Source organism: Arachis duranensis, chromosome 1, assembly GCF_000817695.3.
Source record: "Arachis duranensis cultivar V14167 chromosome 1, aradu.V14167.gnm2.J7QH, whole genome shotgun sequence".
Classification (NCBI taxonomy): domain Eukaryota; kingdom Viridiplantae; phylum Streptophyta; class Magnoliopsida; order Fabales; family Fabaceae; genus Arachis; species Arachis duranensis.
The window spans coordinates 79,779,214-79,805,759 of record NC_029772.3 but is presented as its reverse complement, the minus strand read 5'-3'; the positions used below and the strand labels follow the sequence as shown (position 1 = coordinate 79,805,759).

The window sequence follows — 26,546 nt, the reverse complement described above, 5'->3', positions numbered from 1 at the left end:
ATTTTTAATTATGAGAGAGAAAAACACAAATATGACCCAAAACATGAAAATTTTGGATCAAAACCAATGATGCATGCAAGATCACTATGAATGTCAAGATGAACACCAAGAACACTTTGAGGATCATGATGAACATCAAGAACATATTTTTGAAAAGTTTTTGATGCAAGGAAAACATGCAAGACACCAAACTTAGAAATTTGCAATGCTTAGACATTATGAATGCAAAAATGCCTATGAAAAACAACAAAGAACACAAAATAAGAAATTATCAAGATCAAACAAGTAGACTTTCCAAGAACAACTTGAAGATCATGAAGAACACTATGAATGTATGAATTTTTCGAAAAATGCAAGAACAAGATGAATATGCAATTGACACCAAACTTAAAACATGACACAAGACTCAAACAAGAATCACAAAATATTTTTAGTTTTTATGATTTTATGAATTTTTTGTATTTTAGTTTATTTTTTTCGAAAAACATAGGAAAAAGAGAAGTAATGAATTCAAAGTCCTCAATCAAAATTCCAGGAATCATACCAGGTTAGTCTAAAGCTTGATGGCCAGCCAAGCTTCAGCATACCATTTTGAAACTCTAGAATTCATTCTTAAAAAATCGGAAGGATTTTTCGAAAATAGAGGGAGAAAATCTTTGAAAAATATTTTTGAAAACTTTTTGAAAAGAAAATAAAAAAAGAAAATTACCTAATCTAAGCAACAAGATGAACCGTCAATTGTCCATATTCGAACAATCCCTGGCAACGGCGCCAAAAACTTGGTGTTGTTGCCAGATCAGAAAAACTTGGCATTGTTGTTGCACGTAATTGTGATTCAAACAATCCCCGACAACAGCGCCAAAAACTTGGTGGACGAAATTGTGATTCATACTTAAATTGTTGTTCGAAATTGATTCCCAGGTAATGGCCCCAAAAGCATGGTACTCAATACCATGGTCTAAACATAATTTCACAACTTTGCTCAACTAACCAGCAAGTGTATTGGGTCGTCCAAGTAATAAACCTTACGTGAGTAAGGGTCGATCCCACAGAGATTGTTGGTATGAAGCAAGCTATGGTCATCTTGTAAATCTCAGTCAGGCGGATAATAAATGGTTATGGAGTTTTCGAATAATAATAATAAATAAACTGAAAATAAAGATAGAAATACTTATGTAGATCATCGATGGGAATTTCAGATAGGCGTATGAAGATGTTGTGTTCCTTCTGAATATCTGCTTTCCTACTGCCTTTATCCAATCCTACTTACTCCTTTCCATGGCAAGTTGTATGTAGGGCATCACCGTTGTCAATGGCTACATCCCATCCTCTCAGTGAAAAAGGTCTAAATGCTATGTCACAGCACGGCTAATGATCTGTCGGTTCTTGATCATGTCGGAATAGAATTCCTTGATTCTTTTGCGTTTGTCATCACGCCCAACAATCGCAAGTTTGAAGCTCGTCACAGTCATTCAATCCCGGAATCCTACTCGAAATACCACAGACAAGGTTTAGACTTTCTGGATTCTCGTGAATGCCATCATCAATTCTAGCTTATACCACGAAGACTCTGATCTCACGGAATGGAAGGCTCGGTTGTCAGGCGAGGGTAACCATGCGTCGTGCATCAGGAATCCAAGAGATACACACTCTAGCTTTCTCTCGTAGAACGGAAGTGGTTGTCAGGCACGCGTTCATAGGGACAGATGATGATGAGTGTCACAGATCATCACATCCATCAGGTTGAAGTACGAATGGTATCATAGAACAGGAATAAATCGAATTGAATAGAAAATAGTAGTAATTGCATTAAAACTTGAGGTACAGCAGAGCTCCACACCCTTAATCTATGGTGTGTAGAGACTCCACCGTTGAAAATACATAAGTGAAGGTCCAGGCATGGCCGAATGGCCAGCTCCCAAAATATGATATGAATTCAAAAATAGGGAGAAGGACCTATGGTCAAAAGACCGAATGGTCAAAGACCGAATGGTCAAAGACACCGAATACAATAGTAAAAAGTCCTATTTATACTAGACTAGCTACAAGGGTTTACAGAAGTAAGTAATTGATGCAGAAATCCACTTCCGGGGCCCACTTGGTGTGTGCTTGGGCTGAGCTTGAACTTTACACGAGCTGAGGCTTCTTTTGGAGTTGAACGCCATGTTGTAACGTGTTTTTGGCGTTCAACTCTAGTTCGTGACGTGTTTCTGGCGTTTGACTCCAGAATGCAGCATGGAACTGGCGTTGAGTGCCAGGTTACATCATCTAATCACGAATAAAGTATGGACTATTATATATTGCTGGAAAGCTCTAGGTGTCTAATTTCCAACGCCATTAAGAGCGCACCATTTGGAGTTTTGTAGCTCCAGAAAATATATTTCGAGTGCAGGGAGGTCAGAATCCAACAACATCAGTAGTCCTTTGTCAGCCTTTTATCAGAGTTTTGCTCAGCTCCCTCAATTTCAGCCAGAAATTATCTGAAATCACAGAAAAACACACAAACTCATAGTAAAGTCCAGAAATGTGAATTTAGCATAAAAACTAATGAAAACATCCCTAAAAATAGCTAGATTATACTAAAAACTATCTAAAAACAATGCCAAAAAGCGTATAAATTATCCGCTCATTACGTATCTTGTTGAGGCATGTGGTGCACTGAACACTTTTGACATGCTTTTTATATTAAAGATGGAATATGAATATTGATTGGTTCATGGATTAGTTATAGTCCTAAGAGGCCCTTTTTCTAAGCTTGTTTTAGTATTTGATCTAAGGTTTATATTTTTAGGTCCAGCTACTTTTGTCCAAGGGCACATTTGGCTGCTTATACACCATCAATTGAGAAGGTTCGACCTGTATTACAAGGGCTATTGGCTATAGATCACTTAACAAAGGAGGTAAGTTTTAACTAAATATTCTTAATATGGTAGGAAAGGTTTTAATTTCTACTTTTTTCCTGTCAAATAACATCATTATGAGTATGACAAGATAGGACAAATGGGATTTGAAGCTTAAACATTATTATTTTATTTTTTAGGGTACAAAGAAAGGGGGTTTTGAACCCAGGGTACAAGGGAAGGGGGAACTCTATCCTAATCATCTACCCTATTTAGGCTAATCCCAATTGGCTAGCTTGAACATTATTTGATTACTATCCTTGATATTTAGTTTCATCTGTAGTTTGAGAATGCCAGATATGCTCCCTTTTAAATATTTCGAATAAGTTTGAAGTATGGCTATTAATTTTATTTTTTAAATGATAGAAAAAGTTTACATAGAATAAATAAATAGTTAAGTCTTCTAGCTAAATATTTTAATTTTTTTTTGGTGCAGAATGGATCCCAAACAGAAGATGAAAGTTATTACCTGCATGATTTTACATTTTGAATTAATGAATGACCTTATGGTTAAGTTGTTGATGATTTGCTATTTTTGATTATATTGCAATTAAAAAAAAAGAAAAGAAAATGGAATGATAGTTATAGTATGCAAGTAATAAGAGATGTTAGTGTTGATAGGATTATTTATTTTAGTGATCTAGCATGTATAGAAAATACAAGAATGGATAGATGTGCCTTTCATGCATTATGTAACATGCTTAAAAGGGTAAGAAGGTTAGAACCAAGTAGAAATATGGGTGTGAAAGAAATGGTTGCCATGTTTTTACATATTATAGCACATGACGTCAAAATTAGAGTAATAAAGAGACAATTTGTGAGATCTGAAGAAATAATTAGTAGGCGGTTTAATGATGTATTGCTTGCTATTTTGAGATGTCATAATCTCTTATTGAAGAAATCTCAACCATTTAGCCAGGATAGAATGGATGAACGATGGAAATGGTTTAAGGTAATTTATTTTGCTAATGTTATTAAATCTCATATGGTTGGGGTTCTTTAGGATTGAGTTAATTGATCTTTTTTTTGGATTTTAGGATTGCCTAGGAGCCTTAGATGGTACTCATATCAAAGTCAATGTTCTTAAGGCTGATAAGCCTAGATATTGAAACAGAAAAGGTGATATAACAACCAATATGCTTGGAGTGGTTGCTCCCGATATGCAATTTATCTACGTACTGGCGGGTTGGGAAGGTTCAGCTGCGGATTCTAAGGTATTGCGAGATGCACTATTTTGCAATGGGTTTAGTGTTCCCCAAGGTATTTTATTGAGACTATAATATGTTATCAAAGTAACCATTTGATCTTTCATTAATTTTGTTCAATTGTGTATGTCACACTAGGTCATTATTACTTATGTGATGCTAGATACATAAATTGTGAAGGATTTTTGGCACCTTATAGAGGACAAAAATATCATTTGAGTGAGTTTAATCCACATAATCAACCTAGTACAGCCCAAGAACTTTTTAATATGAAACACTCACAAGCTAGAAATGTCATTGAAAGGGCATTTGGAGTATTGAAAGCAAGATGGGGAATTTTAAGGGGAAGGTCATTTTATCCTTTTAAAACTCAAGAAAGAATTATAACTGCATGTTGCCTTTTGCATAATCACATTAGAAGAGTGATGGTTGTGGATCCTATTGATGAGATAGTAGATCAAAATATGCTTGAAGTAGATGGGGGGACGATCCACCATATTGAGACGAGTGATGCTTGGGGTAGATGGAGAGATCAACTTGCACAAAAAATGTTGAACCAATAGAGGAGAAGACATCATACACGATAATTGTGTTCATTTTTCTATGTATGAATTTGTCTATTGTAACATTGATTTCATTTTATTGATGTGTTTGCGTTATTGTACAAGAGTTGTGTGTCTGTTAGTAAATTTTACCTTTTTGAGGCTTCTTTGTAATTTTAATTTGGATAATAGTAAAGCTTTTTAATACGTATGTGTTTAGAATCGTTGAGATTTGTTTTATATAAGTTCAATTATGGATTACGAGACGAATTATGAATTATGGAATTTTTGAAAATTTAGATACGTATTTTGTGTTAATTTTAATTAAACATATTTAATATTAGGGTATTTTAGTAAATTTAAAAAATTTAGAGTCAATAATAATTTAACTAATTTTAGTAAATTTTAAAAAAATTTAGAATCAATAATAATTTTAATTAAAGATATTTGATATTAGGAGTATTTTAGTAAATTTAAAAAAATTAGAGTCAATAATAATTTTACTAAAGATATTTGTTATTAAGGATATTTTAGTAGGGATATTTTAGTAAATTTAAAAAAATTTAGAATCAATAATAATTTAATTAAAGATATTTGATATTAGGGATATTTTAGTAAATTTAAAAAAAATTAGAGTAAAAAATAATTTAACTAAAGATATTTGTTTAAATTTAATTATTAATATTCTAATTAAAAATTATAAGGGCATTTTAGACAAAATATTCACAATTCCCAAATATATTAAATATGAACCAAACAAAAACTAAAACATTCCTAGGCATATTATTAATATTTCATAGATTTTATTTTTTCAAACCAAACATAAGAATGTTATATACTTGGTAATATTATTCTAAGTCATCATATTTCTAGTAATGATATTCCTAGTCATAAAAATTAATCCTGAAACCACACACCTCCTTAATTTATTGATTATTTATTGCCAATCATGTTTCCGCCGTTTATCCAAAACAAGATTCCTACTGTACTATTTACTACGTACCCACTCCTCTATGTGCTGCCAAATCTCTCATGTCAATTATGTCTAGAGAAAAATACAAATTATATGATAAAATAAGACATAATGACATAAGTTAAATGATATTATAAAATTTTAATATTGTCAGGAATTAATTTGAACAATCCTGATAAAATTATAAAGAAGAAGGAACAAATCAACAATAACATATCAATTACAAGCTAATTAGTAAGTATCGTTTGTTTGAAGAAATACAAAATACACGCATAAAGAGATGTCACCTACTACATACAAGATACTAACTTTTAAGTTGTGATTCCTAAACAAATTATTTCAATATACTTGACGGGATAGAAAGTGAGAGTGTAAGAACCGCAATTAATTGAACAAGTTAATTAAGTGGTTATGTTATTAAATTTGATTCTGAAAAGTTAGGGTGAGAATTTGAGGTTTTAAACATTATTTTTGGACTCAGTGGATCTTTCCGAGTTAGAAAATGTGTTTCCTGCGAAAAATCGTGAAAAATCGCGAACTGACAGTTAAACTGGTTGAACCGGTTCAAGTTTGTCCAGTGCTGTGCGAAAAAAAGTAAAAACAACCAAAAACTTTAGAAAAATAGTAGAAATGGAAAACCAAGCGTTAATTTTAAAGGTCTGACTCGAAGTTAGGCCAAACGGGCTAAAAACGCTAACAGGTTGAATCGGGCCCAAGTTGGGCCAAGTCCAACATATATAAAGGTTCATTTAATGAACCCTAGCCTCATAAACACACACACACTTCATATTTGAAAGAGGGAGAGAAGAAGAGGTTGAACCCTAATCACTTCAATCTTCTCAAGCTCATATCTTGAGTTCTAGAGCTTCGATTTGCGTGCCGTCAGCGGCTACGCATTCCTTTTGAAGAGCTTTAGAAAATCCATTCAAGAATCTCTAGAGGTAAGCTCGAAATCTCCCAAGTTCTTCTCTCCAAAATTTCGGGTACCTAGGGTCTCTAGTTAAGTGAGTTTTTGTGATTCTTGATGTTTTGGTTCACTCTAATCCTTGCTTAGCTTTGGGTTTTACCATCCAAATCTGTTGGAAAAGGTAAGAGGCTATGATCTCTTGTGAACTTTGATTTATGTTGAGTCCTAGGTTGATTTTGTGGTGATTTATGTGTATATAGCTTGATTTTTGTGAGTTGGAGCTTATTGGTGCTTGTTGGAGCTACCTTGGTGGTTGCATTTTGATTGAAAGCTCATTTGGTTTATATTGGGAATCGGCCAATGTATGGATTCAGTTTTCTCTATGTAGTATATAATATTCATGGACACTTAGGCTAGTGACCCATAGGATAGGATTGGATTTGAATGGTTGTTGAATTGTTGGATGTGGTTGTATGATGATGTTTGATGAAATGATGATTAATAGTGATATGATGGAGATAAATGAATTGTGAAATTGAGAAATGAGCTATGTTAATAAATGAGATGTGGTTGTTGATTGATTGGTAATGTAGTTGGAATTTGTTAATAAAGTTTGATATATGAGATATATTGATATGGATGTTGTGGATGGGGAAAAGTGAAGCAAAATGTGGTAATTTTAGTATGGTAAGACATAGAGGGTTGATTTTGATGAAAGGTGGAGTTTGGGAATAGTTTGGTTTGGTTTTGATTGTGTTTTGCAAGTAACTATGAAAATTGTGATTTCAGGTAAAAATAGAATTTTGGTGAACTTTGTCTTATCATAACTCTTGTCTCGGTTTTCAAAACTTGTTGAAATTTGTTTAGAATTAAAGATCCTTGAAAACCCTTTAAATTGATATAAAGTTTGTGAAATTTAGAATTTTGTAGAGGAAGTTATGATCATTCAAAGTTGGTGTTGAAAATCTGAAAATTTTGCAAAGTTACAGAATTCTGAGTGTTCTGGTATGTGCGCACGCACAGCCTTGTGTGCACGCACACTCTGCGTAAATGGCGACCTGTGCGCACGTACAGACCTGTGCGTCCCCACACGCAGAGGCAGACAATCTGCCTGTAGCGTTGGCACAGCTTGTGCGCACGCACATCAAAGGAAAAATTGCAGCCTGTGCATACGCACAGACCTGTGCGCACGCACACGTTGGGGAGGCTAGTCTGTTGGGGACGCTCGCACAAGTTGTGCGAGTGAATAGACCCTTTTATGTTTTGACACCCCTGTGCGTATGCACACTTCTAAAAATTTCCTGGGCGTGCGCACACACACCTCTGTGTGGACGCACACGCCCTGTTTCTCAAATTTTGCTTTGTTTTCAACTATTTCACCTTCCCGACGAGGTTGTAAGCTTCTATAACACATGCTTAAGACTTTTGGGCATATTTTTGGGTGTTCAAATATGTGAAACAATTTAAGGGTCTTAGAGACTATTAATTGGGAAAATGTTAGCAAATGGAATACTAGGTTTCTGTTGTACCAGGAAGGCTGATGATGTGTGATGAATGGCTGATGGATGAAACGTGAAAGCTAGGAACTAAAATGTGAAAGAACAGTGGTTGGAAAGAGTTGAGGACTCTGAATGAAATAATGGGTCCATCTTGTACTAAAAATGTTTTTGAAAACCATTGTATCACTTTTCATTGAGATTATGAGACACTATGCGCCCGGTAGGGGCCGAGGTTCGATCCCGCCTGTCGAGGTAGCGGCGGCGGCGTAAGGGCGATGGTTCGTCCCGCTTGCGCTTAGATGTGAGGTCGGTGGCAATAGATCCCGCTCGCATCCCTTCGGATCATCAGAGCGTACAAGCGCAAAATCCTGGATAGTGATCCGAGCACTATATCTCGGGGGTTCCCACACCATAAATCCAAAGGACAACATCTCCATGGAGATGTGTCGGGTTGGCAGTTGAACCGACAATGTGATATCATAGCCAGTAGGGCAGGCATTCATCATATGCATTTTCTACCTGTTTGTATGCTTTGCCGACTTGATTTTGTTTTCCCTATCTGTTTAGCATGTCTAATTGCTACTTGTATTAATTGCTGTATATGCCTCTACTTGTACTTTACTTGTATTGTATATACTTGTGCTTTTACCGGAGCTAAAGAGGTTTGGAAGGCGATCGCGATGGGATCGCATGACGGATCGGTTGGTGAAGTCTGTGGGACTGTGGTGATTGATTAGATTAGAAATTCCCTAAGATAGATTACCCTATTATGCTACTATGACTTAAGTTGTGATAAGGAATTACATATTATATTGTTCTGGTTTAGTATGCTTTAAGTTGAATTCTTGTGATGGCTATGGAGTCTAGGATTGCCTTTGGCATCCCGGGGTCTTATATCCTACATCACTGGGCACTGTTACCATACTGAGAACCTCCGGTTCTCATACCATATCTTTGTTGTGTTTTTCAGATGCAGGTCGCAACCCACCTCGGTGAGTTGTTTGATTGGTGACAAGAGCGGAGGATCTGGGCTATCTTTTGGAGTCTTTTGCTTTATTATATATAGCTGTCTCTCACTTTTGTATTTTGCTTTGGCCTAGAGGCTTGTGTTGAGAGAACAAAACTTGTATAAGCTGTTTTTACTGTCTGGTTTCACTCATGGTCTGTATATGGCTAGCCGGCTTAAACTCCGTGAGTCGTGGCTATTGCCTTATGATATTATACTATTTTACTATGATGTTTGGTTATTCTATACCTGAACCTTATGCTTAAGTAGAACTGTCGCAACCTTTGATTAACCTTTGCTTTACGACGCGAGGTAAGGCTTAGGTTAATTAGGGTGTTACAGAAATACCTAGGTATAGGAGTACTATTGGTACGTACTATGACTATTGACAAATACTATAAAACTTCTAAGTGTCATTATAAATAATTAATATAGTGTTAGCTTTTAATTGGTTATTTTGGATCTTGAGACAATCACCCATCTTAACAATTTGTATTGATTGTAGTACATTTTACAATACAAAACAAACGGTAAATAGTGGCAACAATTTAGCGGCGGAAAGTGAAACCGAGCGATCTATAAATTTTACAGTGATTGTAGTAGTAAAACTATCATTAGTAGTTATATTTTTCAGTTGGCGGCGATTTAAGTGGAAACCGAAACAAGACTACCTTTTTCTTCTAGATCTCTCCTTTCTCCCTATTCTCATGTTTGTTATCTTACACGACAATCCAAATGAGTAAACCCTAGCCTCCATTGTTCTCTCTATCCTCGAAGGCCCGAACCTTCACATCCTGTCAATCTGACATTCGTCACGCTAATGCTGTCACACACCCCTTTTTCCATCTTCGAAAAAAGCATTGTTACTGCTAGATTCGAGATCGACATCGTGCTCCTCTACTTCATCTCTTGCATCAATTTGCTCACCATCTCCTCATGTACAGTGATTTGTTTGAATATGATGCATTATTGCACGTGAGTCTGGTGCAGAATTTAAAAATTCACAAACTAACTGGCAAATACACCGAGTCGTACCAAGTAATACCTCAGGTGAGTGAGGGTCGATCCCACGAGAATTCATGGATCAAGGAATAATGATTGAGTGATTCAAGAAGAAAATGATGTTTTGAGAGTTCAAGTGCATTAAACAATAAATTCAGATATTAGAAAGCAAACAGTAGATTGATGTAAAGACTATTAGAGAAAACAGTCAAGATTTAGGAGTTGTTTATCTTCTGGATTTCTATTTTTTACCAACTATTTTAAACATGCAAGATTCAATTCATGGCAACTTATATTTGACTAAACCCTAATTCCTTAGTAATTTAGTCTCCTCTAACCTAGTTAACCGCAAATTCCTTGGTCACTTGATTTCAATTAGAGGTTTAAGTCTAATTCTAGTTTATCAACCACAAAAACCCTAATTACCCAAATATAAGAGGATTATATGTCACGTATCCTATTAAGCCCAGATAATTAGTGATTAAGGAGAAATTATTTTCAAGCTATGGTTCAAGTAAATTACTTTTCCAAGATTTAGCAAGAACAAAATTAGAATAAGAGTTATTCTTTTGATCTACCCAAATCCTTAAGATGAAGAACGAAAGCAAATTCTTGAAATTAAAATTAATACATTAATTAAAATAGAAGAGTAATAGTATTAATTCATAAAATAAACAGAGCTCCTAACCTTAACAATGGAGGCTTAGTTGCTCATGGAGGAAATAAACCCTAGCAGAGAAAAGTGTAAAGTGCAGAAGTCGAGAAGAAGAAACCCTAGGCCAAGATCTCTTCTCCTTTTATATCTAATCCTAATTAATGTAAAATATATCTTCTAAAACTAAATAATATCTCTCCCTATTATAAATAATATAAAGTTTTAATAAAAAATCCTTGAAGATCTCGTTGCTGGCTCGTGGAGATATGGAGACCACTACAAAATCCTAAAGCTAGTGCCAAACTTAGGCTGGGCCAATTTTGGCGCCACTATGCCGTGCGAAATTGTAGTCTTTTCTTGATCTTGGCGCCAAACTTAGATATCCCAAGCTTGGTGTAAACTTCGAGTAATTAGTAAATAATTAACCAATAAATTAATCATTATTTAAAAAAATTAGAAAAATAAATTTTATAGTTTAATAAGGTAGAAATAATTAAAATATGAATTTTAATACTACTTTTAAAGGTTTTGGCCCAAAATTGGTTGAACGGGGCCAAACCGATTAGCTCAGGCCCAAGGCCCAACCTATTTAATCACCTTCCATGAGCTTTCAGCTCATTAAAGATAGATAAGGGGGAGAGAGAGTGCAGAACAGTGGGGGAAAGGGGGAAGAACTCAAACCCTTGCCCAAATTTAATTCACCATAACTTTCAATTTGTAGCTCCGATTGACGAGCCATTAGTGGCAACGCATTCATCTCGAAATCCTCTTCGAAACCGTTCTAACCATGAGGTAGTACTGCTGCATTTTTGCTCCCAGTTTCTCCCTCTTCAGTTTTGAAAATGTTAGGTTTTGATAATTGAAGAACTGAATGATTTTGATGGTTTAGGTGAACTCTGACAATAGAAAATTATCGAATTTTTGCCCAATTGCTTGTGGATAATGGTAAGGAACTCATAACCCTTGTGAATCCTTTAATTAAATGAGATTAGGTAGTAAAATTAGTGGTTGTGTATGTAATTGTGTGAAATTAGGTTGTGTAAATGTGAATTGGAACAATAATGAAGATGTTGGAGGCGAATTGGGTGATATCGGTGACTAGGAAGTAGACCGTGGAGGTTGGGTCTTTGTTCGGTAAGGATTCGAGACTTTGGACACTTAAGGATCGAAGGTATTTTGTGGTGTTTCGGCATTAGGGAGAAATCAGCCAAGGTATGGTTTTAGTTTCTCGTAGATAATATATAATATTTTGTGAAAATATAGGCTAGATAACCATAGGATAGGTTGGAAATGTGGGAATATGTTAATGCTAGTAACCTTGATGGAAATGTGGAATTATATTAATAATAAGTTAATGAATAATGATTTTGTTGAGTTGGTTGTAAAAATTGTGTTAATTAATGTTGTTGATGGGAGTTGATGAATGATTATTGGTGAATGTGAGTATTGATGATGAAATATTGAGGATTGGTTAAGTTGTGTTTGAAAAGGTTTTGAAAGGTGGTTTGGATGGGACCTGAGAAGGGTGGCAAATTTCTAGTTTTAGGGGAGGTGCTACCGAAATTTTATAAGAATTTTGGGATATATACTTATGCTTATATTATGAATATAAATATTCTCCGGCCAGCCTTGGCTTTATAGGTTAAGCCCGGAGCTTGAATATTTTGTATCTTTTGACTCTCAGCTCTTATTATATATGTGTTTCTACTTTTCTTCGTACGAAAGTTTCCGTTTACGTGACCGTTGCTCCTTTTGTTTTGCGACTTTGCTTAAGCATTTCTTTCAAGGCTCCTTGAATATAAATTCCTTTCAACTATATTATGTATATCTTTTATTTTAGAGGTCATAATACTTGGCCACCTCTATTTTACGACTTAAGCGTAAGACTCCGTGTGGTAGTGTGTTACATTTGACGCCACCATGCCAGCGTGATTGGGGAGTTTGTAATGATCCCGGCGCTAAACTTGAGGTTGCAAAGTTTGGCGCCAACTTGGTGGCATTTGGCACCATGATTCCAGAAGAAAAATATAAACTATTATATATTATTGGAAAGCTTTTGAAGTTGGATTTCCAATGCCGCTAGAGCCACGTCAATTGGACCTCTATAGCTCAAGTTATGCTCGTTGGAGGGCGAAAAGGTCAAGGTTGACAGCATCATCAACTTTCTTCTTTTTTTTCTACACGACTCTGTCAAACTTGCCCAAATGCTACCTGAAATAAACTAAATTACACATAACTCAAAGAGACATTCATAGTGGCTTAAAAATACTTAAATCTTGATTAAACTTAATAAATTCAAATGCAAATTCACTAGGAAAAGATAGGAAAGATGCTCAAGCATCAGAGTCCAACCACCGTCACTTCCAGTAGGTTTAGATCTGTGCTAGCTACTCTCTAACATCTACCACTTATTTGCTTTTCTGAAACCGTGCTTCTACCCTAGATGTTCTTGGTACTCATGCCTCCCTACTTCTGCCATGTTCCTTTGCTTTTAGTTTGTTTTTTTTATTTTATTTGTTATGAGTTTTTTTTGTTCACTCTAAATCTAGATATGCTTTTGGTTTCTACACTAATCTAATTGCTCTACTTCATCAAAAAAGAAGAGAAAGCTCAATAGAAAATCTATCTAGCATTTTCCATTCAATATCTAAACCAAGTTTCAATTTGCAATGTTAGAATAATTTTTACAAATATTTGCTAGTAAGTATTGTTAAATAGTTTCTATAATGATGAGTCTGGGATTAATTTTATGTATAAGTAATTGGGTTTATTTTATCTCTCTTTGGTTGGTTTATGTAAATTGAAAGAGAAAAAGAATGTCATGTTGAATATGAATTTTGTACTAGTTGATTAGTACAGCAATTTAAGTAAATTTTACAACTTCATCATCGCATACTAATTGCCAAATGGCAACAATGAAAGAGAAAAAAAAGAAATATTGATCTTAATTTCTTATTATTGGTGTGTTCTCAAATGTAGAGAACTACAAGAAAAGGTGTAGAAAATTCAAATATCAGTTGAAGAGCGGGAGGAGATGGTCAGAAATTCGGACAAGAGAGAAACTGAGTATATGAGGCTTTAAAGAAGTGAAGTTAGAGTTAATGATTTTGAGCAAATAATAGTAATTGGCAAAGGTACTTTTGTTGAGGTACATAATAAATATTTTAGATCATGTTATATTATAAACATTGGATTCTTTCATATATAGTATTTAATAATTTGTTAAGATGATTTAGTTTTGTTTTGTTATCAGTTAATCATTTTTGTGCAGTCACCAATCATGCATTTTCATTTAATGGAAATATTTGACTCTAATAATAATTGTCTCAAGAGAAGGATTAGTGAATTTGATATATTTTCGTTAGGTGCGCGCTTCAAATCTTCCCTTTTGTACTCTATAACTGCTCCATTGTTGCTTTTTGTTGTTATTTTTTGTGAAAAAAGAACTACTATGTTTCTATTCAGTTGTTTTTCCTTAGCTAACACCTTCTAATTTTTGTATTTTGGATGATGATTTGTGCAGATCTAATGAGCTAAAATTTTTGTATTTTGTTTTGGGGTTTTGTTTTGGGGATAGAAATGGAAGGGAAAAAACGTTTGGTAGTGTTTTAGTTTTGTATGAATATTTGTTCAAAGCTATCATGGAGGTTTGATTATTAGTCATTTTGGAATAGGAAATAAGCTTAATTTAAGTATGCTAGTCAAGTGTTCTATTGTTGGAAGTGATTTACTTTACTTTTGAGCTGCTCTACAGCATTGTTTTATGGTTCATTTATGTTTAAATTGCTTATTAATCGTCTGATTATTGTGATATTGTTTAACGGTAATGATACAATAAAATATCAGTCCAAACTTGACTTATTTAGCATTCATTAATTCTAGCTCTAGTGACAATTAATAAATGCTAAACAAGACTAGTTTGGACTATTTTTGGCTAATGGAGAATATGGAAGTACTTGGTAGTTTTATTTACTTCAAGTCTTTTTTACTAAAAAATTTATTTTAAGTTGTTATTGCAGCTTTGGTGTAGGTTTTACATGCTGTTGGATGTATTTGGCATAGTGCATTTTTTGGTTTATGCATTACAGCATTGCGGTTGGTTCAAAGGGTATGGATTACAACAAACGGATGGGAAACTAATTATTTATTTTGTTTTAAATTGGAAAATGGCTTCATGAATTTATTCATGTGCATGAGCTGGTGATGTAATCTTGTTTTTTATTATAAGGGAAGGTTATGCTGGCAAGCCATTTAAATTTTCTTTTTATGTATTGGCAGTTATAGTTCTACATTTAATTGATTAAATATTTTTATTTACAAAGGAAAAGAATGATTCCGAAAAGTTTTTGCAATTGGAATCTACAAACTTTTCAACTCATGCCACTTATATGTTTCACATATTATTTTAGGAGAGGGATTCAACTGAAGGTCTTGTACCTCGCATTCATACTTGCATGTGTATGTTATTGAGCATTATAACCCTTGTGGTCACTCATATTATCGATGGAAAGGGAAGCGAATTGATTGAGGAAGCTGAATGTAGCCTTGCCAATCAAAGAAAAGATAACCCAGCTTTGGGGAAGAGTCATGGAGAATTAATTTCCAACTTATAGCTATTGGGTGATTATGAGTTCTTACTAACTCCACCTCAATCTTTTCTTTCGGAAGCTAATAAAGCTGCTACTAAGGCTATTATGTTCTTGTCTGGAAACTCCATTGGCAGTGAGGTTTTAGAGTATATGAGCATGAATGACTTGCCGACGAAATGCTATAAGTATTTCTCTCTTTATGTTGGTTTCAGAATTTATACTTTTAATTGATATCTATCTTTTTTATTGGAACCTACATCACAGCCATCTAGCATTAAGCTACAAGACAGGATTGATAAAATAGTTCAATGAATATTTGGAAAAGAAGAGAAAGAAAAACATGAGAGGGTTGATGAACGGATAATTTATACGCTTTTTGGCATTGTTTTTAGGTAGTTTTTAGTAGGATCTAGCTACTTTTAGGGATGTTTTCATTAGTTTTTATGCAAAATTCACATTTATGGACTTTACTATGAGTTTGTGTGTTTTTTTGTGATTTCAAGTATTTTCTGACTGAAATTGAGGGACCTGAGCACAAATCTGATTCAGGCTGACAAAGGACTGCTAATGCTGTTGGATTTTGACCTCCCTGCACTCGAAATAAATTCTACAGAACTTTAAATGGTGCGCTCTCAACTGCGTTGAAAAGTAGACATCCAGAGCTTTCCAGCAATATATAATAGTCTATACTTTGTTCGAGTTTAGACGACGCAAACTGGCGTTCAACGCTAGTTCCATGCTGCATTCTAGAGTAAAACGCTAGAAACACGTCACAAACCAGAGTTAAACGCCAAAAACACGTTACAACTTCGCGTTTAACTCCAATAGAAGCCTCTGCACGTGTAAAGCTCAAGCTCAGCCCAAGCACAAACCAAAGTGGGCCCCGGAAGTGGATTTCTGCACTTAAACTTATTTCTGTAAACCCTAGTGGCTAGTTTAGTATAAATAGAACTTTTTACAATTGTACTACGGGTCCTTCTCCCTATTTTCGAATTCATATGCCATTTGTGGAGGCTGGCCATTTGGCCATGCCTGGACCATCACTTATGTATTTTCAACGGTGGAGTTTCTACACACCATAGATTAAGGTGTGGAGCTCTGCTGTACCTCGAGTTTTAATGCAAAGTACTACTGTTTTCTATTCAATTCATGCTTATTCTTATTCTAAGATATTCGCTGCAATTCAACCTGATGGATGTGATGATCCGTGACACTCATCATCATCCGTCCTTATGAACGCGTCCTTGACAACCATTTCCGTTCTATCTTAGACCGAGCGTGTATATCTTGGATTCCTTGATCAGAATCTTCGTGGTATAAGCTAGAAACCTTTGGCAGCCACTCTTGAGAATCCGGAAAGTCTAAACCTTGTCTGTGGTATTCTGAGTAGGATTCAAGGATTGAATGACTGTGACGAGCTTCAAACTCGCGATTGTTGGGTGTAGTGACAGACGCAAAAGAATCAATGGATTCTATTCCAATATGATCGAGAACCGATAGATGATTAGTCATGCTGTGACAAAGCATTTGGACCATTTTCACTGAGAGGATGGAAAGTATCCATTAACAACGGTGATGCCCTACATATAGCTTGCCATGGAAAGGAGAATGAACGATTGAAGGAAGGCAGTAGGAAATCAGAGATTCTACAGGAACAAAGCATCTCCATACACTTATCTGAAATTTTCCCACCAATGATTTACATAAGTATCTCTATCTTTATTTTATGCTTTATTTATTATTATTTTCGAAAACCATTATAATCATTCGAATCAGCCTAACTGAAATTTACAAGATGATCATAGCTTGCTCCATATGAACAATCTCCGTGGGATCGACCCTTACTCATGTAAGGTTTATTACTTGGACGACCCAGTGCACTTGCTGGTTAGTTGTGCAAAGTTGTGAAGAGTGTGAGTGAACCACAGTAGTGTGCACCAAGTTTTTTTTTTTTGGAGCCATTGCTAAGAATTGTTCAAGTTATGAAAAGAGTAAATCACAATTTTTCCTATCAAGTTTTTGGCGCCATTGCCGGGGATTGTTCGAGTTTGGACAACTGACGGTTCATCTTGTTGCTCAGATTAGGTAATTTTATTTTCAAAAATCTTTCAAAAAATTTTTTATTTATTTTCGTTTTTCAAAAATATAATTTTTGAAAAAAAATTATAAAATCATAAAATCAAAAAATAATTTTGTGTTTCTTGTTTGAGTCTAGAGTCAATTTTTAAGTTTGGTGTCAATTGCATATTTTTATTTTTCAAAAAAATTTTGAAAAAAATCATGCATGTGTTCTTCATGATCTTCAAGTTGTTCTTGGTAAGTCTTCTTATTTGATCTTCATATTTTCTTGTTTTGTATTTTTTGTTGTTTTTCATATGCATTTTTGCATTCATAGTGTCTAAGCATTGAAAATTTCTAAGTTTGGTGTCTTGCATATTTTTCTTTTCTTGAAAATTTTCAAAAATAAGTCTTGATGTTTGATAAACCACTATTTTATGGTTTATCTTGTGCTCAATTGAGTGGTTTTTATCTACTCTTTACCCACTTATTCATACTATTTGCATTGTTTTATATTTCCTTCCTGATTATGTGCTTTGATTGAAAACATGCTTCTTTGGACTTATATTTGCTTATTATTAATCCTCTCTTATCATCATTAGATGCCTTGATATGTGTGTTAAGTGTTTTCAGATATTATAAGGTAGGAATGGCTCAGAGGATGGAAAGGAAGCATGCAAAAGTGAAAGGAATGCAAGAAGTTGGAGAAACTGCTAAGCTGTCCAGCCTGACCTCTTCGCACTCAAACGGCTATAACTTTAGCTACAGAGGTCCAAACGACGCGGTTTCAGTTGCGTTGGAAAGCTAACTTTCGGGGCTTCGATTTGATATATAATTTGCCATAGTTGCCCCGATGCCAGGCGACGCGAACGCGTGGATCACGCGGACGCGTGACCTGGCCAACAACCAATCCGCGCGGTCGCGTAGACGATGCGGCCGCATCACTTTTCCGCGACCTGTACGGACCAGAAAGCGTTGGAAGTGATTTATGGGCTGTTTCTGACCCAATTTTCGGCCCAAAGAACACAGATTAGAGGCTATAAAGTGGGGGAATGCATCCATTCATAAGCAGGCCTCTCATAATTTACTTTTCATGTTTTAAACGTAGTTTTGGAGAGAGAGGTTCTCTCCTCTCTCTCTCTCTCTTGGGATTTAGGACTTCTCTTTCTAGAGTGACTCTCGATCCAGGTTTAATATTCCTTTTTACTATTTAATTTCTCTTTTATATTTTGGAAATAATTAGGATTCAAAGGTCAGTTTAATTAGTCCCTTGACTTTCCTTGCCCTGGTAAAGGTTGACCAAGTGGAGTTTAGATTCAACTTTTATTATAGTTGAGAGAGATAACTAAGTTAGACCTCTAAATTCCCTTCTCTTGCCAAAAGTTGTTTTACAGTTATTTATTTATTTTTAATTGCCATTTACTTTACTTGTCATTTAAATCACTTGCTTCTCGCCTTCTAAACCCCGAATTCACAATCTTTATAGCCAATAATAAGAACATACTTCCTCGCAGTTCCTTGGGAAGACGACCCGAGGTTTGAATACTCGGTTAACAATTTCTAAAGGGGTTTGTTACTTGTGACACCCAAAACGTTTGTATGACGGGACTTTTGAAGGTTTAGAAACTATACTTGCAACGAGGATTTATCCGCATTTTTCTAGACCACGCAAAAGCCCTCTCATCAATGTTCATCTTGATCTTCAAAGTGTTCTTGGTGTTCATCTTGACATTCAAAGTGTTTTTGCATGCATTATGTGTTTTGATCTTAATTTTTCATGTCCTGTGTCAATCTTGTTGTTTTCTGAAAAAAAAATAGAAAAACACAAAAATGATATCTTTTCTTTTTCTTTCTCCTCATTAAAAATTCAAAAATAAAAAAAAATATCTTTTACTTTTTTTTCTCATAAATTTCAAAAATCTGAGTTGACTTAGTCAAAAATTTTTAAAACTTAGCTATTTCTTATAAGTCAAGTCAAATTTTCAATCTTAAAAATCCTACCTTTTCAAAACTTTTTCAAAAATCAAATCTTTTTCATTTTTCTTTTATGATTTTCAAAAATTTAAAATTATTTTTCAAAATCTTTTTCTTATCTTTATTTCATGATTTTCAAAAACTTTACTAACAATTAATGTGATATATTCAAAAATTTGAAGTTTGTAACTTTCTTGTTAAGAAAGGTTCAATCTTTAAATTCTAGAACCATATCTTTTAGTTTCTTGTTAGTCAAGTAATCAATTTTAATTTTAAAAAAAAATCAAATCTTTTCCAAAATATCTTTTTCAAAATCTTTTCTAACTTATTATCTTTTCAAAATTGATTTTCAAATCTTTTTCAACTAACTAATTAACTTTTTGTTTATTTCCTATCTTTTTCAAAACCACCTAACTAATTTTATCTCTCTAATTTTCGAAAATTTCCTCCCTCTTTTTCAAAATTCTTTTAATTAACTAATTATTTCAAATTTTAATTTTAATTTTATTTCTTCTCTTAATTTTCGAAAATCACTAACCTGTTTTCAAAAATAATTTTTGAAAACTCCTCTAACTCATCTTCTTCTATTTTTTTATCTACTAACACCTCTCTTCTACTCAAGAATTCGAACCCACTCTTCCCCCCTGTGTTTGGATTCTTACCTTTTTCTCCTTTTATTCTCTTATTCTAAGGAATCTCTATACTGTGACATAGAGGATTCCTCTTCTTTTTCTGTTCTCTTCTTTTTTATATGAGCAGGAGTAGGGACAAGAACTTTCTTGTTGAAGCAAATCCGGAACCTGAAAGGACTCTGATGAAGAAGCTAAGAGAAGATAAAGCACAACAATCCAGAGAAAACCTTACAGAGAATCTCGAAAAAGAAAGAGACATGGCCGAACCCAATAACAATGGTGGAGGCGCAATAAGGATGCTTGGTGATTATACTACACCTACTTCCAAATTTGATGAAAGAAGCATCTCAATCCCTGCCATTGGAGCAAATAATTTTGAGCTGAAGCCTCAACTAGTTGCTCTAATGCAACAGAACTAAAAATTTTATGGACTTTCATCAGAAGATTCCTATCAGTTTTTAACTGAGTTCTTGCAGATTTGCGAGACTGATAAGACTAATGGAGTAGATCCTGAAGTCTACAGGCTTATGCTTTTCCCTTTTGCTGTAAGAGACAGAGCTAGAACATGGTTGGACTCACAACCTAAAGATAGCCTGGACTCTTGGGATAAGCTGGTCACGGCCTTCTTGGCTAAGTTCTTTCCTCCTCAAAAGCTGAGCAAGCTTAGAGTGGATATTCAGACCTTCAAACAGAAAGATGGTGAATCCCTCTATGAAGCTTGGGAAAGATACAAGCAGATGACCAAAAGGTGTCCTTCTGACATGCTTTCAGAGTGGACCATTTTGGATATATTCTATTATGGTCTATCTGAGTTCTCTAAGATGTCACTGGACCATTCTGCAGGTGGATCCATTCACCTGAAGAAAATGCCTGCAGAAGCTCAAGAACTTATTGACATGGTTGCAAATAACCAATTTATGTACACTTCTAAGAGGAATTCTGTGAGTAATTGGACGCCTCAGAGGAAGGGAGTTCTTGAAATTGATGCTCTGAATGCCATATTGGCTCAAAACAAAATGTTGACTCAGCAAGTCAACATGATTTCTCAAAGTCTGAATGGATGGCAAAATGCATCCAACAGTATTAAAGAGGCATCTTCTAAAGAAGAAGCTTATGATCCTGAGAACCTTACAATGGCAGAGGTGAATTACATAGGTGAACCCTACGAGAATACCTATAATTCTTCATGGAGAAATCATCCAAACTTCTCATGGAAGGATCAACAAAAGCTCCAACAAGACTTTAATAATGGTGGAAGAAACAGGCTTAGCAATAGCAAGCCTTTTCCATCATCTTCTCAGCAACAAACAGAGAATTCTGAGCAGAGCTCCTCTAGCTTAGCAAATATAGTCCCTGATCTATCTAAGGCCACTTTAAGTTTCATGAGTGAAACAAGGTCCTCCATTAGAAATTTGGAGACACAAGTAGGCCAGCTGAGTAAGAAAATCACTGAAACTCCTCCTAGTACTCTCCCAAGCAATACTGAAGAGAATCCGAAAAGAGAGTGCAAAGCCATTGACATAATCAAATGGCCGAACCTAGAGATGAAGGGGAGGACACAAATCCCAATGAGGAAGACCTCATGGGACGTCTCTCAGACAAGAAGGAGTTCCCTATTGAGGACCTAGAGGAATCTGAGGCTCACATAGAGACCATAGAGATTCCATTAAACCTCCTTCCGCCATTCATGAGCTCTGAAAACTATTCTTCCTCTGAAGAGGATGAAGATGTAACTGGAGAGAAAGTTGCTCAATATCTAGGAGCTATCATGAAGCTGAATGCCAAGTTGTTTGGTAATGAGACTTGGGAAGATGCACCTCCCTTGCTCATTAGTGAACTAGATACATGGGTTCAACAAACATTACCTCAAAAGAAACAAGATCCTGGTAAATTCTTAATACCCTGTACCATAGGCACCATGACTTTTGAGAAGGCTCTCTGTGACCTGGGGTCAGGTATAAATCTTATGCCACTCTCTGTAATGGAGAAACTATGGATCTTTAAGGTACAGGCTGCCACATTCTCATTAGAAATGGCAGACAAGTCAATAAGACAAGCTTATGGAATGGTAGAGGACGTGTTAGTGAAGGTTAAAGGCCTTTACATCCCTGCAGATTTCATAATCTTAGACACTAGGAGGGAGAAGGATGAATGTATCATCCTTAGAAGACCCTTCCTAGCCACAGCAGGAGCTGTGATTGATGTCAACAGAGGAGAATTAGTCCTTCAATTGAATGGAGACTACCTTGTGTTTAAGGCCCAAGGCTATTCTTTTGTAAACATAGAAAAGAGGCACGATAAGCTTCTCTCAATACAGAGTCAAACAAAGCCCCCACAATCAAACTCTAAGTTTGGTATTGGGAGGCTACAACCAAACTCTAAGTTTGGTGTTAAACCCTCATATTCAAACTCTAAGTTTGGTGTTGGGAGGTCCCAACAATGCTCTAAAAATCTGTGAAGCTCCATGAGAGCTCACTGTCAAGCTATTGGCATTAAAGAAGTGCTTATTCGGAGGCAACCCAATTTTTATTTATCTATATTTTTATTGTTCTTTTATGTTTTATTAGGTTCATGATCATGTGGAGTCACAAAACAAATACTAAAATCAAAAACAGAATCAAAAATAGTAAAGGAAACAGCACACCCTAGAAGAAGAGCTTACTGGCATTTAAACGCCAGTAAGGAGCATCTGGCTAGCGTTCAACGCCAGAACAGAGCATGAAACAAGTAGCAGTCTGGCGTTTCTACGCCAGGATTACACCCTAAGGAGAGCTGGCGTTAAACGCCAGAAACAAGCATGGAACTGGCGTTCAACGCCAGAAACATGCTACAGATTGGCATTGAACGCCCAAAACAAGTATTGAGCTGGCGTTTAACGCCAGAAACAAGCATCAACCTGGCGTTAAATGCCAGGATTGCATGCAGAGGGTGTTTTACACGGCTAATTGGTGCAGGAGTTATAAATTCTTGGCACCTCAAGATCTGTGGACCCCACAGGATCACCTAGGATCTGTGGACCCCACAGGATCCCCACCTACCTCAGCTCACCCTCTCTCTTCGTTACACAATCCAATAACACTATTCCCAAAAAAACCCTTCACCAATCACCTCAATCTTTCTTCCCCATCATCTCTTCACCACTCACATCCATCCACTCTTCCCCATAAACCCCACCTACCTTCAAATTTAAAATCGCTTTTCCACCCAAACCCATCCTAAATGGCCGAACCAAACCCCTCTCCCTCCACTATATAAACCCATCCATCCTTCTTCATTCACACACAACACCACTCTCTCTTCTCCCCCTTTGCCGAATACACATCTCTCTCCCTCTCCTCCATATCTTCTTCTTCTTCTTCTATTCTTTCTTCTTTTGCTCAAAGGAGAGCAACATTCTAAGTTTGGTGTGGTAAAAGCATAGCTTTTTCGTTCTTCCATAACCACTTATGGCACCTAAGGCCAGAGAAACCTCTAGAAAGAGGAAAGGGAAGACAAAAGCTTCCACCTCCGAGTCATGGGAGATGGAGACATTCATCTCAAAGGTCCATCAAGACCACTTCTATGAAGTTGTGGCCAAGAAGAAGGTGATCCCTGAGGTCCCTTTTATGCTCAAGAAAAATGAGTATCCGAAGATCCGACATGAGATTCAAAGAAGAGGTTAGGAAGTTCTAACCAACCCCATTCAACAAGTCAGAATCTTAATGGTTCAAGAGTTCTATGCTAATGCATGGATCACTAGGAACCATGATCAAAGTATGAACCCGAATCCAAAGAATTATCTTACAATGGTTCAATGGAAATGCTTAGATTTCAGTCCAGAAAATGTAAGGTTGGCATTCAACTTGCCTATGATGCAAGAAGATGCACGCCTCTACACTAGAAGGGTCAACTTTGATCAAAAAGGTTGGACGAAGTCCTTATGGACATATGTGTTGAAGGAGCTCAATAGAAAAGAGACTCTAAAGGCAAGCCGGTTCAATTGAGAAGACTGGACCTTAAGTCTGTGGCTAGAGGATGGTTGGAGTTCATCCAACGCTCCATCATCCCCACTAGCAACCGATCCAAAGTTACTGTGGATCGAGCCATCATGATCTATAGCATCATGATCTATAGCATCATGATTGGAGAGGAAGTAGAAGTTCATGAAGTCATCTCTCTAGAACTCTACAAAGTAGCCGAAAAGCCCTCCACCTTGGCAAGGCTAGCATTTCTTCATCTCATTTGCCATCTATGCTACTCGTGCACGAAATTGTGTATGCCAATATTAATGGACTATTTCTCACAGCTTCGGACAACTAACCAGCAAGTGCACTGGGTCGTCCAAGTAATACCTTACGTGAGTAAGGGTCGAATCCCACGGAGATTGTTGGCTTGAAGCAAGCTATGGTTATCTTATTATTCTTAGTCAGGATATGATATCAATAATAATTTTTAGTTTCAATTGTAAAAAGTAAAAGAGCATGAAATAAATACTTATTATGCAGTAATGGAGAATATGTTGGAGTTTTGGAGATGCTTTGTCCTCTGAATTTCAGCTATTCTCTTGTCCTCCTCTTCACACACGCAAGGATCCTTCCATGGCAAGCTGTATGTAGGGCGTCACCATTGTCAATGGCTACGTCCCATCCTCTCAGTGAAAATGATCCAAATGCTCTGTCACAGTACGGCTAATCATCTGTTGGTTCTCGATCATGTTGGAATAGAATCCATTGACCCTTTTCATTTGTCATCACGCCCAACAATCGCGAGTTTGAAGCTCGTCACAGCCATTCAATCCTTGAATCCTACCCGGAATACCACAGACAAGGTTTAGACTTTCCGGATCCTCAAGAGTGGCCGCCAAAATGTTCTCGCTTATACCACGAAGATTCTGATTAAGAAATCTAAGAGATATTCATTCAATCTAATGTAGAACGGAGGTGGTTGTCAGGCACACGTTCATGGATTGAGAAAGGTTATGAGTGTCACGGATCATCACCTTCTTCATAGTGAGGCGTGAATGAACATCTTAGATAGGAACAAGCATGTTTGAATGGAAAGCAGAAATAATTACATTAATTCATCGAGACGCTGCAGAGCTCCTCACCCCCAACAATGGAGTTTAGAGACTCATACCGTCAAAGAGTATAAAATTCAGATCTAAAAATGTCATGAGATACAAAATAAATCTCTAAAAGTTATTTAAATACTAAACTAGTAACCTAGGTTTACAAAAAATGAGTAAACTAGGATGGATAGTGCAGAAATCCACTTCTGGGGCCCACTTGGTGTGTGCTGGGGCTGAGACTTAAGCTTCTCACGTGCTTGGGCTATTTCTGGAGTTGAACGCCAGGTTCTAACCTGTTTCTGGCTTTGAACTCCAACTTGCAACCTGTTTCTGGCGCTGAACGCCAAACTGCAACATGAAACTGACGTTGAACGCCAGTTTACGTCATCTATCTTCGCGCAAAGTATGAACTATTATATATTGCTGGAAAGCCCTGGATGTCTACTTTCCAACCCAATTGAGAGCGCCAATTGGACTTCTCATAAAAACACACAAACTCATAGTAAAGTCCAGAAATATGAATTTTGCCTAAAAACTAATAAAATTATACTAAAAACTAACTAAAGCATACTAAAATCTACATGAAATTACCCCAAAAAGCGTATAAAATATCCGCTCATCACAACACCAAACTTAAACTGTTACTTGTCCTCAAGCAACTAGATAAATAAAATAGGATAAAAAAAGAAATTAAGAAGCAATAATATCTCAGAGTTTCAAGTGAAGCTCAAATTCTAATCAGATGAGTGGGACTAGTAGCTTTTTGCCTCTGAATAGTTTTGGTATCTCACTTTATCCTTTGAAATCCAGAATGATTGGTATCCATAGGAACTTAGAATTCAGATAGTATTATTGATTCTCCTAGTTTAGTATGTTGATTTTTGAACACATTTACTTTATGAGTCTTAGCCGTGGCCCTAAGCACTTTGTTTTCCAGTATTACCACCGGATACATAAATGCCAGAGACACATAACTGGGTGAACCATTTCAGATTGTGACTTAGCTTTGCTAGAGTCTCCAATTAGAGGTGTCCAGATTTCTTAAGCACACTCCTTTGCTTTGAATCACGACTTTAACCACTCAGTCTCAAGCTTTTCACTTGGACCTGCATGCCACAAGCACATGGTTAGGGACAGCTTGATTTAGCCGCTTAGGCCTGGATTTATTTTCTTGGGCCCTCCTATCCATTGATGCTCAAAGCCTTGGGATCCTTTTCACCCTTGCCTTTTGGTTTTAAGGGTTATTGGCTTTTTCTTTTTCTTTATCCAATGATTCCTTGTTTTTTTTTTCACTACTTTTTCTTGCTTCAAGAATCAATTTCATGATTTTTCAGATCATCAATAATATTTCTCTTGTTCATCATTCTTTCAAGAACCAACAATTTTAACATTCATGAAATTCAATATCAAAAATATGCACTGTTCAAGCATTCATTCAGAAGACAAAAAGCATTGCCACCACATCTAAGTAATTAGAATTTTTCTTATTAAGAACTCGAAAAAAAATATTGCCTCTTTATTCTAAAAATCTACTATTTTATTCATGTTTAATGATGA

At 35.9% G+C, this 26,546-nt stretch overlaps 1 non-coding gene across 1 annotated transcript; it reads right to left on the bottom strand.

Moving 5' to 3' along the window:
• Positions 1-20,601: 20,601 nt before the first annotated feature.
• On the bottom strand, positions 20,602-20,709 carry LOC127742531 (small nucleolar RNA R71). The gene has a single exon (XR_008003865.1). It is a non-coding gene; the product is annotated as a small nucleolar RNA R71 (small nucleolar RNA).
• Positions 20,710-26,546: the final 5,837 nt, after the last annotated feature.